Below are 26606 nucleotides of genomic sequence, written 5' to 3' on the forward strand. Positions count from 1 at the left end.
AATTAAGTACTCCCTGTGTCTCATATTAGTTATCACTGAAATGAATGTATCTAGGCGTATTTCAATGCTAAAATAAATCCGTTTGGGCAACAGATAATATGGGACATAGGGAGTATGAATCATGTTGTCCTCCCGATGGATAGATTGTTGTTTGAACAGATGGAATATGAGTCATAGCGATGGCACTCACACTGATGCTACTGTTTCAGTTTCGGTGTTTCCACTACAAATCGCGCCTACTCATATTTCATCTACTTACAAACAAGTTTTTCCAAGAACATTTATGTTGCAATTGAGAACCTATAGTTGCTAGACTTTCAAATTGCTTGAAAATAACCCCCAAAAAATGCTTGAAAATAACAATTAAATTGCTTTTATTCCATCAAATGAAGCTCAGATATCATGATACGTGAGCATTTTGTTCTTGTAAAATTATGGACGCAACTGACAAAAAATTCAAACATCAGGTAGCACATCACTTATTGCATACATTAACTACAAACTTAACCCTTTGCCGCCACATCGATAGTTTAGGAGACGGTTGAATAGAGATCATCGATAACAACACGAACCGCTATCGGGATTCGTACCCAATGGCTGCCTCCGTCGTGCCACACCAAATTATCAAATGAGTAATCGCCTTGGATCTTTTGTGTTGCCTTGAAGCTCACCTTGAAAGACTGTGAGCTTGTATCCTTGCCAAACACCAACACCATAGGTTTGACCAGCATATCAACTCCAGCAGGGGGCTCAACAAATGCTTTATACACAGAATCAACTTGGCCCACATTGGTGACAGTCCTTGATACTGTTTCCGATGACTTGAGATTTGGGATGGCGATTGATGGGAGATTTAGGTCAAACAAAGATTTATGTGTTGCTATACAACTACTGTTTGTATCTGACCCAAGCATGCAGTTGAACAATTTCTGGTAATCTGAAGCATCGATGTCGTATATAAGTCCAGGACCACTTGCATGAGTTGGATTAATAAATCCAGCTCCATAATCAAAAGGATTTGCAATCTTATTTGGGGTTGCATCAGCTAGTAACGGGACACCGTTGTTGTCTGTAATGTATGCTGCAAAACAACTTAGTTCTGTTAAAAAATGCATTATGAACATATGATTTTCTTTTTGGACATATAATGTTCAACATACTTCGAAGTCTATGGGAAGACGTTGTTATCCTAATAATATAATTAGCCTATCCCTACCGGTTGTCATTAGTGCTGATTTGAAAGCAGCAGGTTACCAGTCTGGATGGAGTGACTTGAGCACAGCTATAATGCCGGATACATGTGGGCAAGCCATCGATGTCCCTGAATCGAAGAAGTAGAGCCCCAGTTCCTTGTAAATACCAACCTGTGGTGCCACTGCTAAAATATTCAGCCCCCGTAGAGCAATGTCAGGCTGTTTACAATGCAGTGTGAAGGTATCATTTCATATGTTAAGAACAGTGATATGTTAAAGACACAAAGATCAACAAATTTATGATGTAAAAACTGTAATTTTGCAGTATATACCTTGAGCACTGCAGGATAGACGAAGCTTGGACCCCTCGAAGAGAAAGATGCAATCTTTGGAGTAAGAAATCCACTTCCAGTTGTTGTTTGACTTATAGAAACCTTTGCTACCAGATCCTGACTGGTACTGTTGAGAAGGAGAAGTGTTTAAGGCCAACTAAAGTAACAAATATGCACGTACATTCTGAATAACAAGAGTAAATTTCACAAAACTGCAATTTTTAATGCACAAAGTGAAGGAAATATGCCCTAGAGGCAATAATAAAGTTGCTATTTATATTTCCTTATATCATGATAAATGTTTATTATTCATGCTAGAATTGTATTAACTGGAAACTTAGTACATGTGTGAAAACATAGACAAACTGAGTGTCACTAGTATGCCTCTACTTAACTAGCTCGTTAATCAAAGATGGTTAAGTTTCCTAACCATTGACATGAGTTGTCATTTCATTAACGGGATCACATCATTAGAGAATGATGTGATTGTCTTGACCCATCCGTTAGCTTAGCACGATGATCGTTTAGTATGTTGCTATTGCTTTGTTCATAACTTATACATGTTCCTATGACTATGAGATTATGCAACTCCCGAATACCGGAGGAACATTTAGTGTGCTATCAAACGTCACAACGTAACTGGGTGACTATAAAGATGCTCTACTGGTGTTTCCGATGGTGTTTGTTGAGTTGGCATAGATCGAGATTAGGATTTGTCACTCCATGTATCGGAGAGGTATCTATGGGCCCTCTCGGTAATGCACATCACTATAAGGCTTGCAAGCAATGTGACTAATGAGTTAGTTACGGGATGTTGCATTACGGAACGAGTAAAGAGACTTGCCGGTAATGAGATTGTCGGTGTCAAAACCAGCGGATCTCGGGTTGGGGGTCCCAAACTGTGCGTCTAAGGCGGATGGTAACAGGAGGCAGGGGACACGATGTTTTACCCAGGTTCGGGCCCTCTCGATGGAGGTAATACTCTACGTCCTGCTTGATTGTTCTTGATGATATGAGTATTACAAGAGTTGATCTACCACGAGATCAGAGAGGCTAAACCCTAGAAGCTAGCCTATGGTATGATTGTATATTGTCCTATGGACTAAAACCCTCCAGTTTATAAAGACATCGAAGGGGGGCTAGGGTTACACAAGGTCGGTTACAAAGGAGGAGATATCCATATCCATATTGCCTAGCTTGCCTTCCACACCAAGTAGAGTCCCATCCGGACACGGGACGAAGTCTTCAATCTTGTATCTTCATAGTCCAATATTCCGGCCAAAGGATATAGTCCAACTGTCCGGAGACCCCCTAATCCAGGACTCCCTCAGTAGCCCCTGAACCAGGCTTCAATGATGATGAGTCCGGTGTGCAGTGTTTTCTTCGGCATTGCAAGGCGGGTTCTTCTTCCGAATACACCACGGAAGAGTTTGAATACAAGGATAGTGTCCGACCATACAAAATAAGTTCCACATACCACCGTAGAGAGAATAATATTTCCACAAATCTAATCTGTTGACGCATTTTGGAAGCATGACATCACGCCATGGCCCATTAATTATTAGAACCGTTTTTCTTTAATCAGCCCGCACATAACGCGAGGCGGTTTCTTGACACGTCTTGTCAAAGCAGAGATCGTGTTCCCCTTATCACGGGATTCTCATCAATACAAACGTGGGTAACCCAACCGTGCTTGTTGGTATGACTCCTAGATCTTAGGTAAGTCTCGAACGTCCACGAGGAGGACGCCTGATATTCATCCCCTTTATAAAGGGACAAGGCCTTTTGTTTTTCCCTCTTGTGCTAATCGAATCCTTCCCCCGCCTCGAGTTCTAACACCCAAAGCTCAGGTCAGGTGCTTCGGACCTTCAATCATGTCCGGATCCAGCCTTTAAGGTCGGTGGGTGCCTTCCTCCATCACGGAGGAGGACATCAAGAAGTTGAGGGAGGCCAGATATCTGACCGCCGAAATTTCGCATAGGCTGCCCGCCCGAGGGCAGGTCGTCCCTACTCCCGAACCCAACGAGAGTGTTGTGTTCGTCTCCCACTTCCTCCGAGGACTAGGCCTCGCTCTGGATCCCTTTGTCAGGGGTCTTATGTTCTATTATGGTCTGGATTTTCATGATCTGGCCTCGGATTCCCTTCTTCACATCTCGTCATTTATTGTCGTGTGTGAGGCCTTCCCCCGCATTACCCCTCACTTCGGCATGTGGCTCAAGACCTTCGATGTGAAGCCGAAGATGGTCGAGGGGCAGTACGAAGCGTGCGGAGGTGCTTTAATAAGCAAAATTGCTGACGCTCCATGGCCAAAGGGTTCCTTTCCAGAGGTTTCCGGATTGTGGCAACGGGAGTTGTTTTACGTCACAACTCCTCGAAGTGCCAAATGGGTAGCTGCCCCCACCTTTCGCTCGCCCCCCCCCACCACAACTGATGTCATGGATCAGCAGGGGGCTGAGCTGGGGTCCAGCCAAGGACGTGCCAATACTGCAGGGCCGTATCCGAGATCTCTTCGAGGGAGATTTCAGTCTGGTTAAGGTAATGCAAGTTATGGTGGTTCATCAAGTCCAGCCTTGCAAACGCCGGCCCCTCCGCATGTGGGAATTCAACCCGGAAGGACCGCGCACTATTCAGAATTTCCTTGGCATGACGCACGAGGAGATGTGCAAATTGTTCTTCGGAGCCCAAATAGAGTGTCCGGACACTACCGAGGACATGGGCCTGAGCTGCAACCGCCCTGCTGCCCAAGTAAGTAATCCCCTGGCCGAACACACTGTCCTTTTGTTTATCATGACATCATTCTGACGAATCGCTCTTTGACCAGGACTAGATAGCAAAGGCGAACATGATTCGGTGTTCGTCCCCCCTTCCTGAAGGCTTGGACAATCCGGTGCTGGAAAAGATGCTCGAGCCAGCACCTCGTCTAGTGCCCTCAAAGGAAGATGAAGGGGGGAATAAAAAGGGCGAAAGCGGGCCTCCATCGCTACCTATTCCAATCGAAGGAATGAGCGCCTCCGCAAGGGAGGATAACCAAGGGGAAGAATCTGACATTCTCCCTCCCCGGGGAAGGAAGAGGACTACCTCTGAAGATCCGGAAACTAAGGTTTCCAAACGGGAGAAGAAATCTCCACCAGAGGGTCCTGCCTTAGAGGGTATTCTTGCCGCACAATGTCCGCACAGGGATCACCTCTCTATCGAGCTGTAAGTAATCAAAAAGTACTTAATAGTGAAGATATCCTACCTTGCTTCTCAAGACAATAACCAATGCTTGTAAATTGTAGTCTGAATCGCAGCTCTTCTCGACAGAGTTCATCTTCGGGGGATCTTCTTCCGGGGATGATGGAGAGCGAAACGCCTCCCCCACACTCCCCAGCTCAAGAAGCGGGCGACCTTGAAGTGTCGTCGCGAAGCGTATCTCCGGATCCAATATCGCCAGAAGATAACCCTTTGGCTGCCCGACATCCCCAGTATCCGGCTCCTGAGGAGAGCGACATCAAGGGTCCGTATAGTGTGCGGTCGGACGTGCTAAAGGATCTTTTGGGGCAAGCTGTCGTCTCGGAAGCACATCATATGCTAATGGGTACGGTAATTGAAAGGATTTCATCTGCCGAAAGCTGTTTGCACGAAGCTTTTATGAGTCTGCTAAAAGGCTTCGAGGTATGTGAAATAATGTATGCCTTTAACAGTACCACATACGTTAGGTATGCCCATGCAGATAGTATCCCCTGAGACTCTAGTTGTTGTCGAGAACGGTGGCAAACAGAGGATCATAGTGCCAGGTAATAACCAGACCGCCTTTATGTGTAGGTGGTTGAAGCTCCGGTGGCTAGCCGGACTGATGGGTTTGCCGAACTAAAGCGGCAGCTGGATGCGGCAGATGCCGACATCGTGCTTGTCAACAAGCGGCTTGACGAGGCACAGGGTGAGTGATTTTTTCTGGTGATCGTCACATAGTAAGTGCAGCATGATGCTAGTATCTTTAATATGTTGTGACTGCAGATGGAGCTGCCACCATGGAGACCCTTCGGGCGGAGCTTGCCCGAGCCAAGGAGCAAGCGAGGAGTAGCAATGCGGCCGCTTTAAAGGCGGTCAAAGAGTTAAGGGCCAAACAGGCCGCGCATTGCGAGAGCAAGGAAAAAATAGCCAAGATGGCTGTAGAATTAAAAGATGCTGCTGACCGTTACCGGCTTCTTGAAGAAGAAGACCGGGCGAAAGCGACGGACCTGGAGAAGGCCCGGGTGGCTGCCAAGGAAGCCCGCTCCAAAATTAGAGCGACGAAGGAGGAGCTGAATCAAGCTGCAGATATCGTGTCTGGGAAGCCCTTCTTGTTGTGGACTAAGTTCGGAGATCCTAAGTATGCTCCTCTAGACCGGCTATGGAGTTCTGCGGACGAGTACATGGATTTGGTTGCAAGTGCTGCTGATGCAACCGAGTACTTCAAGGATCAGAAAGGTCCCGAAGTGGAGAAGCTGTTCTGGTCACAGTTTCACGCTCCAGTCCGTCCACTGCTGCTGAATGAGCGATTGACCGGTTGGGCCGAGCTCCATAGGTTGTCCGGACTTGCCATGAGGTCCGTTGTGGATCACCTATGGCCGGGAGGGCCAAGGCCGAGTAGCTACTTTAGCTTAGTGCAACAATTCCTTGAGGCTGTGCCACGCATCGATGCTGTAAAGAGATCAACGTGCATAGAAGGTGCGCGGATGGCCCTTGCCCGTGTCAAAACATACTGGGCGGAGATGGAGGCCACCACTATTGCGGCACAGGGTTCGGCCATAGGCCGAGTGGCTGCCGAGCACTACTTTGAAGAAGTCCTTGAAGGCGCTCGCTCGATAGAGGCTCAGTGCTCAAAGAATATTATTTTCTAGTGACATGTAGTCCCATTGTACAAACAATGTTTTTCTGAATTAATCAAGGCTGTATTTATACTTTTGCCCGAAAGTACTATGATGCCTCCTGTGCGGCCGTTTATGTATATATGTATATAACCTGAAAGTTTGCAGTAGTTGGCTTCCGCACCCATGCATATAATGCGGGGGTGTTCGCAAAATATGCATATCCACACTTGATCCAACGTCTTGGTCCGTTAAGGAGGTGATAGCGTAGCGAACAAGGCAATCGGACTATATTGCTTTAACATTTTCACTTAGCCATAGGAGTTTGACAGTGGGGCTACTATATAGCCCCTGGTACTTCTGCGCTCCTCCGAATACGGTGTGCGTACGTACATGACCGGGAAACGGCCCTTTGTTAATGTGGAGGAATCCCGAAGATTCCTATTAGTCATCGAGTGATTGACAAGTCTCTCGCTATATCATGATAGTCAGTTTTCGGCTTTCTCTACTGAGGTGCTCATCCGGATGAACCAGGGCACAATCGCAGTAGTTCTCCCAGTGCTACCTTAGCGGTATAACGGAACGTAAGGTACCAAAACGTGAGAGCCGGGCAAACCCAACATTTGACCAAAGACATGATTCGGAGCTGATGCATATAGGGCCAAAATCGCGACACCGAACACTCCCTAAGGTGTTTGGTCTTTATAACATATACCGGGCTAAACAATGCCCTTTATAAGAAACCCCATGTGTTCAGGTACGTGCAAAATCCTGGCGTGGCCACATGCCAATAACGCCGGCATCCTTCTCGGTTGTGTGGAGTATCCGGAGGATGTGAGCAACAAGAGACAGTAAAAAAGGTTTACGCAGGGCCTTAATCTAAAAAGAAACCTTTTGGCGGGTCCCTGCTGCACGTCTGCGCCTATGTCTCCGTTGTGCCATGTCCTGGACGGGTGTAGCACGATTGTAACCTGCAAAAAGGAAAGAACTTAGATGAAGGTTGCCGTGCCGAAAAGAAGAATGAGTTATCAGAATTCCAGAGAAGCCTAGTTGAGCCGGGCTGGCCGTGATTACACGTGGGAAGCCCCTGGCATCGCTTTATGAGGGTTTGAAAACCAACCTTACACATGTATGATGGAACGCCGGACTCGTCTAACCGTGTCCATGGTCTTGACGACCTGCCATTTTTCTGGTTGGTGAGGCCGTCTAGTGTGCGGCTGTTAGAGCCGCCGCGTCCTCTTCCGTATGTGAAGAACGGTTGGTATTTCCGCTAAATGTAATGATGCCTCGTGGACCGGGCATCTTGAGCTTGAGAAAAGCATAATGCGGTATTGCGTTAAAACGAGCGAAAGCCGCCCTTCCAAGTAGTGCTTGAAAATCACTTCGGAATGGAGCGATGTGAAAAGTTAACGTTTCACTTTGGAAGTTATCAGGAGAACCGAATACCACCTCTAGTAGTAGAGAGCCCGTATAGTGGGCCTCTTGGCCTGGTATTACTCCCTTGAAGGTAGTATTACTGTGGCTTATTTGTGTCGGGTCTATCCCCATTTTGCGGACTGTGTCTTGATATATTAAATTGAGATCATTGCCGCCGTCCATGAGGACCCTTGTGAAATGGTACCCATTTATTATTGGGTCTAACACCAAGGCCGCCAGTCCTTCGCACCGGATATGTGTATCGTGATCCCTACGATCAAAAGTGATTGGGCAGGCCAACCAGGGGTTGGACCTAGGGGTGACGGGCTCGATGGCGCGTGTGCATCGGAGTGCGTGATTGCTTCTCCTCCTTGTCACATTGATCATGTTTACTATTTTAACCTCCGGTGGGAATTTTTTCTGTCCTCCGGCGCTTTGCTGACGAGGTTAATCCTCGTCTTCGCTTGGTGTCTCCTCCCCTTTGTGTTCGACATTTAGCTTACCGGCCTACTTGAAGACCCAACATTCTCTGTGGGTATGATTTGCAGGTTTGTCTGGGGTGCCGTGAATTTGACAGAGCTTGTCTAGAATTTTGTTTAGACCAGATTGTCCTTCTCTGCTACCTTTGAAAGGCTTTTTCTGCTGACCTGGTCGGGAGCCCCTGAATCCGGCGTTTACTGCTGTATTATCTAGGCTACCTTCTTTATTTCGACGCTTGTTTTTGTTGTGTCGTGGTTTACCATTGTCATCCCTTACTTCGGATGTGCTTGGGTCGCTGGTGCTGCTACGGGCCAACTAGCTGTCCTTGCCCGCACAAAAGCGGGTCATGAGGCTTGTTAGGGCTACCATTGTTCTCGGTTTTTCTTGACCGAGGTGTCTGGCGAGCCATTCGTCTCGGACGCTGTGTTTAAAAGCTGCTCCAAAGCTTTCGGGCGGACTCTCCGGATTGTTGGATTATGTGACTTAAATGTCTGCATCCGGAGGTCGGACATAAGTCCCTTGAAAATTGGCCCGGAAAGCGTCCTCGAGCTCCTCCCAACTTCCAATTGAGTTTTCGGGGAGGCTTTTCAGCCAGTGCCTAGCTGGCCCTTTAAGCTTGAGGGGCAAGTATTTAATGGCATGGAGATCGTCTCCGCGAGCCATATGAATATGGAGGATGAAGTCCTCTATCCAGAGTCCAGGGTCTGCGGTTCCGTCGTACGCCTCTATGTCCACTGGTTTGAATCCTTCTGGGAATTCGTGATCCAGCACCTCATCAGTGAAACATAGTGGGTGTGCGGCACCCCTGTATTGGAATGCGCCATAGTGTTCAGACGGTTGTAGTATTCGGTGCTGGTTGTGTACCGTAGCGTGCTTCCTAGATCCATAGATAGATCTGTTCGCGCCAGATTTTTGACGCAAGTTCTCACGTAGAACGTGTGTTGACTTATGCGTGACTTTGTTAGCCGCTCTATCGCGTTCACGGGGTGGTGGATCCGGCTGGTTGGCCGTATCACTTATCGGCTGTATGGGCTCTAAGGCCTCGTTGTAGAACTCCGGTAATAGCTTGCGCTTTGGATAGCTATTTGGGTGGTAGCTTCTACCATACTTTGTTACTTTGTTCCACTTGCTGTTGAGTGTATCTTGTGCAACCTTGAGCCTTTGCTTCTGTTTCTTCAGGCTTCTCGCTGTGGCAGTAAGCCTTCTGTGGAGGTTTTCTTGCTCCAAGTGTGTTTCCGGGATGATGGGTGCATCATCGTCCGGACTGTTTTCTTCCCTAGATGGGGATGGATGATGCTTATCTTTGGCGTCATCGTGTTTGGACGTCGGATCCGTACTATGTTTGCTGTTTGCATCTTGATCGTTTCCTGCCACTGGGGTGGTGCAGTTGTCATCTTTTCCGGAGTCGCGTGGACTATTGTTATCGCTGTTTTTGCTATGGCGGGACTTAGGGCGGCGCTGCTGACGTCGGCGCTTGGGTTGCTTCTTGGAGGGGTCATCCTCCGCTTTCTCGTCGCCATTGGCTTCGTTGGGGGTGTCCACCATGTACACGTCATGTGATGAAGTAGCGGTCCAGCACCCTATGGGCGGTGGTTCCGGTTCGTCTCGGGCTTCGTCGTCCATACCGTCGAAGTCCTCAGAGCCGAAGTCGAGCATGTCGGTTAAGTCGTCGACAGTGGCTACTAAGTGGGTGGTGAGTGGGCGCGAATTTCTTTGTCGTCCGCATCCCATTCTAGCCGGACATAGTTCGGCCAAGGTTCTCCTGACAGGGACAGAGACCTTAATGAATTTAGGACATCTCCAAAAGGTGAGTGCTGAAAGATATCCGCGGAGGTGAACTCCATGATCGGCGCCCACTCGGACTCGACGGGCGCGGATACGAGTGGCTCGGAGTCCGTGACCGAAGATGAATCCAGTGGTTCGGCAACACGGCTCTCGTAAGGGGTGAAGTCAGTATCCGGCTCTATCACTACTGAGAGTGCGGCCTGCATGGCGGGGTCCATCCCTCCGCTCTCGGATTGCGAGACTTGTTCCAGGTTAAAAACCGGAGTAGCTGCGGATGCGATCTCCCGAACACTGTCCGACGGTAGAGTTACGTCTTGCTCGTCGTGACTGCACGGCGTGTACGACATGGGCTTCAATCCGTCGAAGATCAAGTCTTCGTGGACATCGGCCGTGTAGTTCAAGTTTCCAAATCTGACCTGATGGCCAGGGGCGTAGCTCTCAATCTGCTCCAGATGGCCAAGCGAATTGGCCCGCAGTGCAAAGCCGTCGAATATGAAGATCTGTCCGGGGAGGAAAGCCTCACCCTGGACCGCATCGCTAGCGATGATCGAAGAAGCCATCGAGCCTTATGGTGACGACACAGTGGAACTCTCATGAAAGCACAAATGTCTGTGTCAAAACCGGTGGATCTCGGGTAGGGGGTCCTGAACTGTGCGTCCAAGGCGGATGGTAACATGAGGCAGGGGACACGATGTTTTACCCACGTTCGGACCCTCTCGATGGAGGTAATACCCTACGTCCTGCTTGATTGTTCTTGATGATATGAGTATTACAAGAGTTGATCTACCACGAGATCAGAGAGGATAAACCCTAGAAGCTAGCCTATGGTATGATTGTATATTGTCCTATGGACTAAAACCCTCCGGTTTATGTAGACACCGGAGGGGGGCTAGGGTTACACAAGGTCGGTTACAAAGGAGGAGATATCCATATCCGTATTGCCTAGCTTGCCTTCCACGCCAAGTAGAGTCCCATCCGGACATGGGACAAAGTCTTCAATCTTGTATCTTCATAGTCCAATAGTCCGGCCAAAGGATATAGTCCGGCTGTCCGGAGACCCCCTAATCCAGGACTCCCTCAGAGATTGAACCAGGTATTGAGATACCAACGATCGAATCTTGGGCAAGTAACATACCGATGACAAAGGGAACAACATATATTGTTATGCGGTTTGACCGATAAAGATCTCCGTATAATATGTAGGAACCAATATGAGCATCTAGGTTTCGCTATTGGTTATTGACTGAAGATGAGTCTCGGTCATGTCTACATAGTTCTCGAACCGTAGGGTCCGCACGCTTAACGTTCGATGACGATCGGTATTATGAGTTTATGTTTTTTGATGTGCCGAAGGTAGTTCGGAGTCCCGGATATGATCACGGACATGATGAGGAGTCTCGAAATGGTCGAGACATATAGATCGATATATTGGAAGGCTATATTTGGACATCGGAAAGGTTCCAGATGAGTTTGGGCATTTACCGGAGTACCGGGGGGTTACCGGAACCACCCGGGGAGTCAATGGGCCTTATCGGGCCTTAGTGGGAGAGAGGAGGAGGCGGCCAAGGTGGAGGGTGCGCCCCCCAAGCCCAATCTGAGTTAGGTGGGGGGTTGCCCCCCTTTCCTTCCCTCTCTCTCCCCCTTCCTTCCTCTCCTACTCCAACTAGGGAAAAGGGAATCCTACTCCCGTGGGGAGTAGGACTCCCCCTTGGGCGCGCCTTGAGAGGGCCGGCCCTCCCCTCCTACACTCCTTTATATACGGGGGAGGGGGCACCCCATAGACACACAAGTTAATTGTTTAGCCGTGTGCGGTGCCCCCTCCACAGATTTCCACCTCTTTTATATCGTTGTAGTGCTTAGGCGAAGCCTTGCGTCGGTAACTTCATCATCACCGTCATCATGCCATCTGCTACCTCTTGAGCACTGCGTTGGTTTTCCCTTGAAGAGAGGGTGATGCAGTAAAGCAGCATAAGTATTTCCCTCAGTTTTTGAGAACCAAGGTATCAATCCAATAGGAGACCACGCGCGAGTCACCTCATACCTACACAAACAAATAAAAACCTCGCAACCAATGCGATAAAGGGGATGTCAATCCCTTCACGACCACTTGCAAGAGTGAGATCTAATAGAGATGATAATAATAAGATAAATATTTTTGGTATTTTTATGATATAGATTGAAAGTAAAGATTGCAAAATAAAATAGATTGAAAACTTGTATGATGGAAAATAGACCTGGGGGCCATAGGTTTCACTAGTGTCTTCTCTCAAGATAGTATAAGTATTACGATGGGTGAAGAAATTACTGTCGAGCAATTGATAGAAAAGCGAATAATTATGAGAATATCTAGGTACGATCATGTATATAGGCATCACGTCCGTGACAAGTAGACCGACTCCTGCCTACATCTACTACTATTACTCCACACATCGACCGCTATCCAGCATGCATCTAGAGTATTAAGTTCATAAGAACAGAGTAACGCCTTAAGCAAGATGACATGATGTAGAGGGATAAACTCATGCAATATTATATAAACCCCATCTTTTTATCCTCGATAGCAACAATACAATACGTGTCATTTCCCTTTCTATCACTAGGATCGAGCACCGCAAGATTGAACCCAAAGCTAAGCACTTCTCCCATTGCAAGAAAGATCAATCTAGTAGACCAAACCAAACTGATAATTCGAAGAGACTTGCAAAGATAAACCAATCATACATAAAAAAATTCATAGAAGATTCAAATATTGTTCATAGATAAACTTGATCATAAACACACAATTCATCGGATCTCGACAAACACACCACAAAAGAAGATTACATCGAATAAATCTCCAAGAGAATCGAGGAGAACTTTGTATTGAGATCCAAAGAGAGAGAAGAAGTCATCTAGCTACTAGTTATGGACCCGAAGGTTTGAGGCAAACTACTCACACATCATCGGAGGGGCCATGGAGTTGATGTAGAGGCCCTCCGTGATCAATGCCCCCTCCGGCGGAACTCCAAAAAAGGCCCCAAGATGGGATCTCTTGGGTACAAAAGGTTGCGGCGATGGAAATAGGGTTTCATGGTGCTCCTGGATGTTTTCGGGGTATGTCAATATATATAGGAGGAAGAAGTAGGTGGGTGGAGCAACGAGGGGCCCACGAGGGTGGAGGGCGCGCCCCCTGCCTCGTGGCCACCTCATTGATTGCTTGATGTCCACTCCAAGTCCCTTGGATCACATTTTTTCCAAAAATCATGCTCCCAAACGTTTCATTCCGTTTGGACTCCGTTTGATATTCCTTTTCTATGAAACATTGAAATAGGCAAAAACAACAATTTGGGCTGGGCCTCCGGTTAATAGATTAGTCCAAAAAATAATATAAAAGTGTAAAATAAAGCCCATTAACATCCAAAACAGATAATATAATAGCATGGAACAATAAAAAATTATAGATACGTTGGAGACGTATCAAAAATCCCCAAGCTTAATTCCTGCTCGTCCTCGAGTAGGTAAATGATAAAAACAGAATTTTTGATGTGGAATTCTTCCTAACATATTTCTCATTGTAATTTTCCTTTATTATGGCATGAATGTTCGGATCCGAAAGATTCAAGATAAAAGTTTAATATTGACATAAAAATAATAATACTTCAAGCATACTAACTAAGCAATCATGTCTTCTCAAAATAACATGGCCAAAGAAAGTTCATCCCTACAAATCATATAGTTTGGTCATGCTCCATTTTCGTCACACAAGTATGCTCTCATCATGCACAACCCCGATGACAAGCCAATCAATTGTTTCACACTTAGTAATCTCAAACTTTTTTCAACTTCCTCGCAATACATGAGCGTGAGCCATGGATATAGCACTATAGGTGGCATAGAATATAATGAAGGGGGTTATGTGGAGAAGAGAAAAAGGATAAAGTCTCACATTGACGAGGCTAATCAATGGGCTAGGGAGATTCCCATCAATTGATGTCAATGCAAGGAGTAGGGATTTCCATGCAACGGATGCACTAGAGCTATAAATGTATGAAGGTTCAACAAAAGAAACTAAGTGGGTGTGCATACAACTTGCTTGCTCACGAAGACCTAGGGCACTTGAGGAGGCCCATTGTTGGAATATACAAGCCAAGTTCTATAATGAAAAATTCCCACTAGTATATGAAAATGACAAAACAAGAGACTCTCTATTATAAAGATCATGGTGCTACTTTGAAGCACAAGTGTGGAAAAAGGACAATAGCATTGCCCCTTTTTTGGGCCTTCTTTTTTTGGCCTTTCTCTATTTTTTTATTGGGACAATGCTCTATTAATGATGATCATCACACTTCTATTTATTTACAACTCAATGGTTACAACCCGATACTAGAATAAGATATGACTCTATATGAATGCTTCCGGCGGTGTACCGGGATGTGCAATGACTCATGAGTGACATGTATGAAAGAATTATGAACGGTGGCTTTTCCACAAATACGATGTCAACTATATGATCATGCAAGGCAATATGACATTGATGATGCATGTCATAATAAACGGAATGGTGGAAAGTTGCATGTCAATATATCTCGGAATGGCTATGGAAATGCCATAATAGGTAGGTATGGTGGCTGTTTTGAGGAAGATATAAGGAGGTTTATGTGTGATAGAGCGTATCGTATCACGGGGTTTGGATGCACCGGCGAAGTTTGCACCAACTCTCAAGGTGAGAAAGGGCAATGCACGGTACCGAAGAGGCTAGCAATGATGGAAGGGTGAGAGTGCGTATAATCCATGGACTCAACATTAGTCATAAAGAACTCACATACTTATTGCAAAAATCTACAAGTCATCAAAAACCAAGTATTACGCGCTTGCTCCTAGGGGATAGATTGGTAGGAAAAGACCATCGCTCGTCCCCGACCGCCACTCATAAGGAAGACAATCAAATAACACCTCATGTTTCAAATTTGTTACACAATGTTTACCATACGTGCATGCTACGGGACTTGCAAACTTCAACACAAGTATTTCTCAAATTCACAACTACTCAACTAGCACAACTTTGATATCACTATCTCCATATCTCAAAACAATCATCAAGTATCAAACTTCTCTTAGTATTCAATGCACTTATATGAAAGCTTCTTATTATGACTAAAAGCAAATTGCCATGTTGTTCTAAAGGACTCTCAAAATAATATGAGTGAAGCATGAGAGATCAATTATTTCTATAAAATGAAACCACCACCGTGCTCTAAAAGATATAAGTGAAGCACTAGAGCAAAAACTATATAGCTCAAAATATATAAGTGAAGCACATAGAGTATTCTAATAAATTCCAATTCATGTGTGTCTCTCTAAAAAGGTGTGTACAGCAAGGATGATTGTGGTAAACTAAAAAGCAAAGACTCAAATCATACAAGACGCTCCAAGCAAAACACATATCATGTGGCGAATAAAAATATAGCTCCAAGTAAAGTTACCGATGAACGAACACGAAAGAGGGGATGCCTTCCGGGGCATCCCCAAGCTTAGCCTTTTTGGTGTCCTTGTATTTTACCTTGGGGTGCCTTGGGCATCCCCAAGCTTAGGCTCTTGCCACTCCTTGTTCCATAATCCATCAAATCTTTACCCAAAACTTGAAAACTTCACAACACAAAACTTAACAGAAAATCTCGTGAGCTCCGTTAGCGAAAGAAAACAAAACACCACTACAAGGTACTGTAATGAACTCATTATTTATTTATATTGCTGTTAAACCTACTGTATTCCAACTTCTCTATGGTTTATAAACTCTATTACTAGCCATAGATTCATCAAAATGCAAACAACACACGAAAAACAGAATCTGTCAAAAACAGAATAGTCTGTAGTAATCTGTAACTAACTCAAACTTATGGAACCCCAAAAATTCTAAAATAAATTGCTGGATTTGAGGAATTTATCTATTAATCATCTGCAAAAATAATTAACTAAATAGCACTCTCCAATAAAAAATGGCAGCAATTCTCGTGAGCGTAAAGTTTCTATTTTTTCCAGCAAGATCAAAAAGACTTTCCCCAAGTCTTCCCAACGGTCCTACTTGGCACAAACACTAATTAAACACAAAAAACACAACCAAAAAAGAGGCTAGATAAATTATTTATTACTAAACAGGAGTAAAAAGCAAGTAATAAAAATAAAAGTGGGTTGCCTCCCAATAAGCGCTATCGTTTAACACCCCTAGCTAGGCATAAAAACGAAGATAGATCTAGGTATTGCCATCTTTGGTAGGCAATTATTCAATATGACACCTATAACTCCTAGGAGTTTCTTTCTTTTTATTAATTATCAAACTCCTAGGCACGAAATCGAGAAAATCATTTGTAGCAAAAGGTTCCTTAAGGATAGTGAGAAAGTTGGGGTGAACACTTATGGATTTGAGGTCCGCATTTTCCTTACTAGAAGTTTCACCCTTATTTTTAGGAAAATACATCAATTTGGAAATCTTAGCATTAGGAGGAGTGTTTTTCACGGAACAAAAGGCAGACCCAAGGTTGGTAATAATATCCTCAAATTTATCAATTCTAGTGGAATCTTGATCTATCTTTTCATTAACCATTGGTCCCTTTTCTTTAAATTTTTTAAGAGCAACTCCTACCTTAGATCCGTATTGGGTAATTTGGTTGTGGATCTTTCTATCCAAATTTTCAATTAACTCTATGGTGGCAACTTTATTTTCAATAATTTCAAGCCATTGCATAACATGTTCCAAAGTTATGATAGTTCCGTTAACCAAAAGAGGAGGTGGGCCAAACAAATCTATCATAGCATTGTAAGAATCAAAATTATGGCTACCCAAGAAATTCCCTCCGGTAATGGTATCAAGAATATATCTATTCCAAGGAGTGATGCCTACATAAAAATTGCGAAGAAGAACAGAAGTAGATTGCTTGCTAGTAGATCTATTTTGCACATTGCAAATTCTGTACCAAGCATCTTTTAGATTTTCTCCCTCCCTTTGTTTAAAATTAAGAACTTTATTCTCGGGAGACAAAGGAGTATATAAAGGACTAGCCATAACGACGAAGCAAGCGGAAAAGAGGCGAACGGAAAGAGGGAGAATAAAACGGCAAGGGTGAAGTGGGGGAGAGGAAAACGAGAGGCAAATGGCAAATAATGTAGTGCGAAGGATACGAGTTATGATGGGTACTTGGTATGTCTTGACTTGGCGTAGATCTCCCTGGCAACGGCGCCAGAAATCCTTCTTGCTACCTCTTCAGCACTGCATTGGTTTTCCCTTGAAGATGAAAGGGTGATGCGGTAAAGCAGCGTAAGTATTTCCCTCAGTTTTTGAGAACCAAGGTATCAATCAAGTAGGAGACCACGCGCAAGTCACCTCATACCTACACAAACAAATAAGAACCTCGCAACCAACGCGATAAAGGGGTTGTCAATCCCTTCACTGCCACTTGCAAGAGTGAGAGCTGATAGAGATGATAATAATAAGATAAATATTTTTGGTATTTTTATGATATAAATTGAAATTAAAGATTGCAAAATAAAATAGATTGAAAACTTGTATGATGGAAAATAGACCCGGGGGCCATAGGTTTCACTAGTGGCTTCTCTCAAGATAGCATAAGTATTACGGTGGGTGAACAAATTACTGACGAGCAATTGATAGAAAAGCGAATAATTATGAGAATATCTAGGTATGATCATGTATATAGGCATCACGTCCGTGACAAGTAGACCGACTCCTGCCTACATCTACTACTATTACTCCACACATCGACTGCTATACAGCATGCATCTAGAGTATTAAGTTCATAAGAACAGAGTAACGCCTTAAGAAAGATGACATGATGTAGAGGGATAAACTCATGCAATATGATATAAACCCCATCTTTTTATCCTCGATGGCAACAATACAATACGTGTCATTTCCCTTTCTATCACTGGGATCGAGCACTGCAAGATTGAACCCAAAGCTAAGCACTTCTCCCATTGCAAGAAAGATCAATCTAGTAGGCCAAACCAAACTGATAATTCGAAGAGACTTGCAAAGATAAACCAATCATACATAAAAGAATTCAGAGAAGATTCAAATATTGTTCATAGATAAACTTGATCATAAACCCACAATTCATCGGATCTCGATAAACACACCACAAAAGAAGATTACATCGATTAGATCTCCAAGAGAATTGAGGAGAACTTTGTATTGAGATCCAAAGAGAGAGAAGAAGCCATCTAGCTACTAGCTATGGACCCGATGGTCTGAGGTAAACTACTCACACATCATCAGAGGGGCCATGGAGTTGATGTAGAGGCCCTCCGTGATCAATGCCCCCTCCGGCGGAGCTCCGGAAAAGGCCCCAAGATGGGATCTCTTGGGTACAGAAGGTTGCGGCGGTGGAAATAGGGTTTCGTGGTGCTCCTGGATGTTTTCGGGGTATGTCAATATATATAGGAGGAAGAAGTAGGTTGGTGGAGCAACGAGGGGCCCATGAGGGTGGAGGGCGCGCCCAGGGGGGTGGGCGCCCCCTGCCTCATGGCCGCCTCGTTGATTGCTTGACGCCCACTCCAAGTCCCCTTGATCATGTTTGTTCCAAAAACCATGCTCCCGAAGGTTTCATTCCGTTTGGACTCCGTTTGATATTCCTTTTCTACGAAACACTGAAATAGGCAAAAACAACAATTTGGGCCGGGCCTCCGATTAATAGGTTAGTCCAAAAAATAATATAAAAGTGGAACAATAGCATGGAACAATCAAAAATTATAGATACGTTGGCGACGTATCACCGTCGTGCTGACGAAACTCTCCCTCGACCTCAGCTGGATCTAGAGTTCGTGGGACGTCACCGAGCTCAACACGTGCAGATCGTGGAGGTGTCGTACCTCCGGTGCTAGGATCGGTCGGATCATGAAGACGTACGACTACATCAACCACGTTCTCCGCTTATGGTCTACGAGGGTACGTCGACTACACTCTCCCCACTCGTTGCTATGCACCTAGATGGATCTTGCATGTGCGTAGGAATTTTTTTGAAATTACTGCATTCCCCAACAGTGGCATTCGAGCCAGGTCTATGCATAGATGTTATATGCACGAGTAGAACACAAATGAGTTGTAGGCATGAGTATACACATATTGCTTGCCGTCACTAGTTGATTCTTGATTCAGCGATATTGTTGGATGAAGCGGCTCAGACCGACATTACCCGTACGCTTACGTGAGAATTGTTCTACCGACGTGCTTCACACATAGGTGGCTAGTGGGTGTCTGTTTCTCCAACTTTAGTTGAATCGGTTTCAATGAACATGGTTCTTTTTGAAGATCAATAAGCAATCACTATACTACGTTGTGGTTTTTGATGCATAGGTAAGAACGGTTCTTGCTAGAAGCCCGTAGTAGCCACGTAAAACTTACAACAACAAAGTAGAGGGCGTCTATTTGCAAGGCATGTTGTGATGTGATATGGTCAAGACGTGATTATATAAATTGTTGTATGAGATGATCATGTTTTGTAACACAGTTATCGGCAACTGGCAGGAGCCATATTGTTGTCGCTTTATTGTATGAAATGTAATCGCCATGTAATTGCTTTACTTTATCACTAAGCGGTGGCGATAGTCGTAGAAGCAATAGTTGGCGAGACAACAACGATGCTTTGATGGAGATCAAGGTTTCAAGACGGTGACGATGGTGATCATGACGGTGCTTTGGAGATGGAGATCAAAGGCACAAGATGATGATGGCCATATCATATCACTTATATTTGATTGCATGTGATGTTTATCCTTTATGCATCTTATTTTGCTTAGTTCGGCGGTAGCATTATAAGATGATCTCTCACTAAATTTCAAGGTACAAGTGTTCTCCCTGAGTATGCATCGTTGCTACAGTTCATCGTGCCGAGACACCACGTGATGATCGGGTGTGATAAGCTCTACGTTCACATACAACGGGTGCAAGCCAGTTTTGCACACGCAAAATACTCGGGTTAAACTTGATGAGCCTAGCATATGCAGATATGGCCTCGGAACACTGAGACCGAAAGGTCGAGCGTGAATCATATAGTAGATATGATCAACATAGTGATGTTCACCATTGAAAACTACTCCATCTCACGTGATGATTGGACATGGTTTAGTTGATATGGATCACGTGATCACTTAGATGATTATAGGGATGTCTATATAAGTGGGAGTTCTTAAGTAATATGATTAATTGAACTTTAATTTATCATGAACTTAGTACCTAATAGTATTTTGCATGTCTATGTTGTTGTAGATAGCCCGTGCTGTTGTTCCGTTGAATTTTAATGCATTCCTAGAGAAAGCTAAGTTGAAAGATGATGGTAGCAATTACACGGACTGGGTCCATAACTTGAGGATTATCCTCATTGCTGCACAGAAGAATTACGTCCTAGAAGCACCACTGGGTGACAAGCCTGCTCCAAATGTTGTTGACAACGTTAAGAATGTCTGGCAGAGCAAAGCTGATGACTACTCAATAGTTCATTGTGCCATGCTTTACGGCTTAGAACCGGGACTCCAACGATGTTTTGAACATCATGGAGCATATGAGATGGTCCAGGAGTTGAAGTTAATATTTCAAGCAAATGCCTAGATTGAGAGATATGAAGTCTCCAATAAGTTCTATTGCTGCAAAATGGAGGAGAATAGTTCTATCAGTGAACATATACTCAGAATGTCTGGGTACCACAACCGCTTGACTCAGTTGGGAGTTAATCTTCTTGATGATAGTGTCATTGACAGAGTTCTTCAATCACTGCCACCAAGCTACAAGAGCTTCATGATGAACTATAATACGCAAGGGATGGATAAGACAATTCCCGAGATCTTCGCAATGCTAAAGGCTGCGAAGGTAGAAATCAAGAAGGAGCATCAAGTGTTGATGGTCAACAAGACCACCAGTTTCAAGAAGAAGGGCAAAGGGAAGAAGGGGAACTTCAAGAAGAACAACAGGCAAGTTGCTGCTCAAGTGAAGAAGCCCAAGTCTGGATCTAAGCCGGAGACTGAGTGCTTCTACTGCAAAGGGACTGGTCACTGGAAGCGGAACTGCCCCAAGTATTTGGCGGATAAGAAGGATGGCAAAGTGAAAGGTATATTTGATATACATGTTATTGATGTGTACCTTACTAATGCTCGCAGTAGCGCCTGGGTATTTTATACTAGTTCTGTTGCTAATATTTGCAACTAGAAACAGGGGCTACGGATTAAGCGAAGATTGGCTAAGGACGAGGTGACGATGGGCGTGGGAAATGGTTCCAAAGTCAATGTGATCGTCGTCGACACGCTACCTCTACATCTACCTTCTGATTAGTCTTAGACCTAAATAATTGTTATTTGGTGCCAGCGTTAAGCATGAGCATTATATCTGGATCTTGTTTGATGCGAGACGGTTATTCATTTAAATCAGAGAATAATGGTTGTTGTATTTATATGAGTAATATATTTTATGGTCATGCACCCTTGATGAGTGGTCTATTTTTACTAAATCTCGATAGTAGTGATACACATATTCATAGTATTGAAGCCAAAAGATAAAAGTTTAATAATGATAGTGCAAATTATTTGTGGAACTGCCGTTTAGGTCATATTGGTGTAAAGCGCATGAAGAAACTCCATGCTGATGGACTTTTGGAATCACTTGATGCTTGAGAACCATGTCTCATGTGCAAGATGACTAAGACTCCGTTCTTCGGAACAATGGAACGAGCAACAGACTTATTGGAAATAATACATATTGATGTATGCGGTCTGATGAGTGTTGATGCTCGGGCGGGTATCGTTATTTTCTAACCTTCACAGATGATTTGAGAAGATATGGGTATATCTACTTGATGAAACATAAGTATGAAACATTTGAAAAGTTCAAAAAAATTTAGAGTGAAGTGGAAATTCATCATAACAAGAAAATAAAGTTTCTACTATCTGATCGTGGAGGAGAATATTTGAGTTACAAGTTTGGTCTTCATTTGAAACAATGCAGAATAGTTTCACAACTCACGCCACCTGGAACACCACAGCGTAATGGTGTGTCCAAACGTCATAACCGCACTTTATTAGATATGGTGCGATCTATGATGTCTCTTACTGATTTACCGCTATCGTTTTGGGGTTATGCTTTAGAGACGGCTGCATTCACGTTAAATAGGGCACCATCGAAATCCGTTGAGATGACACCTTATGAACTATGGTTTGGCAAGAAACCCAAGTTGTCGCTTGTTAAAGTTTGGGGCTGCGATGCTTATGTGAAAAAGCTTCAACCTAATAAGCTCGAACCCAAATCGGAGAAATGTGTCTTCATAGGATACCCAAAGGAGACTGTTGGGTACACCTTCTATCACAGATCCGAAGGCAAGATATTCGTTGCTAAGAATGGATCCTTTCTAGAGAAGGAGTTTCTCTCGAAAGAAGTGAGTGGAAGGAAAGTAGAACTTCATGAGGTAACTGTACCTGCTCCCTTATTGGAAAGTAGTTCATCACAGAAATCAGTTCCAGTGATTCCTACACCAGTAAGTGAGGAAGCTAATGATGATGATCATGAAACTTCTGATCAAGTTACTACCTCATAGGTCAACCAGAGTAAGATCCGCAGCAGAGTGGTACGGTAATCCTATTCTGGAGGTCATGTTACTTGACCATGATGAACCTAGGAACTAGGAGGAAGTGATGATGAGCCCAGATTCTGCAAAATGGCTTGAGTCCATGAAATCTGAGATGGGATCCATGTATGAGAACAAAGTGTGGACTTTGGTTACTTGCCCGATGATCGGCAAGTCATAGAGAATAAATGGATCTTCAAGAAGAAGACTGACACTGACGGCAATATTACTGTCTACAAAGCTCGACTTGTTGCGAAAGGTTTTCAACAAGTTCAAGGAGTTGACTACGATGAGACCTTCTCACCCGTAGCGATGCTTAAGTCCGTCCGAATCATGTTAGCAATTGCCGCATTTTATTATTATGAAATTTGGCAAATGGATGTCAAAACTGCATTCCTTAATGGATATCTTAAAGAAGAGTTGTATATGATGCAACCAGAAGGTTTTGTCGATCCAAAAGGTGCTAACAAAGTGTGCAAGCTCCAGCGATCCATTTATGGACTGGTGCAAGCCTCTCAGAGTTGGAATATGCATTTTGATTGTGTGATCAAAGCATATGGTTTTATACAGACTTTTGGAGAAGCCTGTATTTACAAGAAAGTGAGTGGGAGCTCTGTAGCATTTCTGATATTATATGTTGATGACATATTGTTGATCGGAAATGATACTGAATTTCTGAATAGCATAAAATTATCATTGAATAAGAATTTTTCAATGAAAGACCTATATAGACAGATCAAGACGCTTAATTGGACTTTCACAAAGCACATACCTTGATAAAGTTTTGAATAAGTTCAAAATGGATCAAGCAAAGAAAGGGTTCTTGCGTGTGTTACAAGGTGTGAAGTTGAGTCAGACTCAATGGTTAACCACTTCAGAAGATAGCGAGAAAATGAAAGTCATTCCCTATGCTTCAGCCATAGGTTCTATCATGTATGCAATGTTGTGTACCAGACCTGATGTGTGCCTTGCTATTAGTTTAGCAGGGAGGTACCAAAGTAATCGAGGAGTGGATCACTGGACAGCGGTCAAGAATATCCTGAAATACCTAAATAGGACTAAGGATATGTTTCTCGTTTATGGAGGTGACAAAGAGCTCATCGTAAATGGTTACATCGATGCAAGCTTTGACATTGATCCGGATGACTCTAAGTCACAAACTGGATACGTATTTTTATTGAATGGTGGAGCTATCATTTGGTGCAGTTCCAAGCAGAGCCACGTGGCGGGATCTACATGTCAAGCAGAGTACATAGCTGCTTCAGAAGCAGCAAATGAAGGAGTTCATATCCAATCTAGGTGTCATACCTAGTGCATCGGGTCCAATGAAAATCTTTTGTGACAGTATTGGTGCAATTGCCTTGGCAAAGGAATCCAGATTTCACAAGAGAACCAAGCACATCGAGAGATGCTTCAATTCCATCCGCGATCAAGTCAACGAGGGAGACATAGAGATTTGCAAGATACATACGGATCTGAATGTTGCAGACCCATTGAATAAGTCTCTCTCACGAGCAAAACATGATGAACACTAAGACTCCATGGGTGCTAGAATCATTACTGTGTAAATCTAGATTATTGACTCTAGTGCAAGTGGGAGACTGGAGGAAATATGCCCTAGAGGCAATAATAAAGTTGTTATTTATATTTCCTAATATGATGATAAATGTTTATTATTCATGCTAGAATTGTATTAACCAGAAACTTATTACATGTGTGAATACATAGACAAACAGAGTGTCACTAGTATGCCTCTACTTGACTAGCTCGTTAATTAAAGATGGTTAAGTTTCCTAACCATTGACATGAGTTGTCATTTGATTAACGGGATCACATCATTAGAGAATGATGTGATTCACTTGACCCATCCGTTAGCTTAGCACGATGATTGTTTAGTTTGTTGCTATTGCTTTGTTCATAACTTATACATGTTCCTATGACTATGAGATTATACAACTCCCGAATACTGGAGGAACACTTAGTGTGCTATCAAACGTCACAACGTAACTTGGTGACTATACAGATGCTCTAGAGGTGTGTCCGATGGTGTTTGTTGAGTTGGCATAGATCGAGATTAGGATTTGTCACTCCGTGTATCAGAGAGGTATCTCTGGGCCCTCTCGGTAATGCACATCACTATAAGCCTTGCAAGCAATGTGACTAATGAGTTAGTTACGGGATGTTGCATTATGGAACGAGTAAAGAGACTTACTGGTAACGATATTGAACTAGGTATTGAGATACCGACGATCGAATCTCGGGCAAGTAACATACCGATGACAAGGGGAACAACGTATGTTGTTATGCGGTTTGACCGATAAAGATCTTCGTAGAATATGTAGGAACCAATATGAGCATCCAGGTTCTGCTATTGGTTATTGACCGAAGATGAGTCTCGGTCATGTCTACATAGTTCTCGAACCCGTAGGGTCCACACGCTTAACGTTCGATGACGATCGGTTTTATGAGTTTATGTGTTTTGATGTACCAAAGGTAGTTCCGAGTCCCGGATATGATCATGGACATGACGAGGAGTCTCTAAATGGTCGAGACATAAAGATCGATATATTGGAAGGCTATGTTTGGACATCGGAAGGGTTCCGGATGAGTTCGGGCATTTACCGGAGTACCGGGGGCTTACCGGAACCCCCCGGGGAGTCAATGGGCCTTATTGGGCCTTAGTGGGAGAGATGAGGAGGCGGCCAAGGTGGAGGGCACGCCCCCCAAGACCAATCCGAATTGGGTGGGGGGTCGGCCCCCTTTCCTTCGCTCTCTCTCCCCCTTCCTACCTCTCCTACTCCAACTAGGGAAAGGGGAATCCTACTCCCCTAGGATTCCCCCCTTGGGTGCGCCATGAGAGGGCCGGCCCTCCCCTCCTCATCTCCTTTATATACAGGGGAGTGGGGCACCCCATAGACACACAAGTTGATTGTTTAGCCTTGTGCGGTGCCCCCCTCCACAAATTTCCACCTCGGTCATATCGTTGTAGTGCTTAGGCGAAGCCCTGCGTCGGTAACTTCATTATCACCGTCATCACGCCGTCATGCTGATGAAACTCTCCCTCGACCTTATCTGGATCTAGAGTTTGTGGGATGTCACCGAGCTGAACGTGTGTAGACCGCGGAGGTGCCGTACCTATGGTGCTAGGATCGGTCGGATCGTGAAGACGTACGGCTACATCAACCGCGTTGTCATAACACTTCCGCTTACGGTCTATGAGGGAACGTGGATTACACTCTCCCCTCCCGTTGAAATGCATCCCCTAGATGGATCTTGCGTGTGCGTAGGAATTTTTTTGAAATTACTGCGTTCCCAACACAAAGTATCACAAAATAACAGGTTGAAGAACAAATTTCACAGAATAGAACATTAGTCTATACTCTACCGGTTTATTGATCAAACATATCCCATAACTATTTATATAAGAATTTTGTGATTGTGCTTATGTAAGACTTGGTTTTGTGAAAATACATCACACTCCTGTAGTCAATAGTACATAAATCTGTTTATGTGAAATTAGTCTTTAAATTTGTAGTTTTGTGATGCACGTTATCCCTAAATAGTTATATGAAATTGGTATTTATATATGTAGTTTGGTAATAGGCTGTTACAAAATTTATTTAGAAGACAAATGTCACATAGAAAAACATTACATTAAGATAGACATCAAGGTAACTTTTGAAGAAGCATGACTAACCATTAACCAACATATATTTTTGATAAATCATACCTGCAATTAGCAATTATGCATTGTAGGATTAGGGTTTCTTAACATATTTACTGTTTAGGGAACACGACTACTCCGTGGTAGGTTCGATTATTAGTAGTACCTGCTTGAAAAGGGTCAAACAAGTTTTGTCTAGTTTTCTGAACCCTGGGTTGGACTACCCCACAAATGTCTTACCAGTTTACTGATGTGTAGTAGTAATGGATGCGTAGCATTTCACAAGTTATTCGTGCTCTCTTAGTCAT

General features: G+C 44.1%; 1 pseudogene; it reads right to left on the reverse strand.

Moving 5' to 3' along the window:
- Positions 1-530: 530 nt before the first annotated feature.
- On the reverse strand, positions 531-26606 carry LOC123082238 (subtilisin-like protease SBT3.9; annotated as a pseudogene).

This window comes from Triticum aestivum, chromosome 4A (assembly GCF_018294505.1).
Source record: "Triticum aestivum cultivar Chinese Spring chromosome 4A, IWGSC CS RefSeq v2.1, whole genome shotgun sequence".
NCBI lineage: Eukaryota > Viridiplantae > Streptophyta > Magnoliopsida > Poales > Poaceae > Triticum > Triticum aestivum.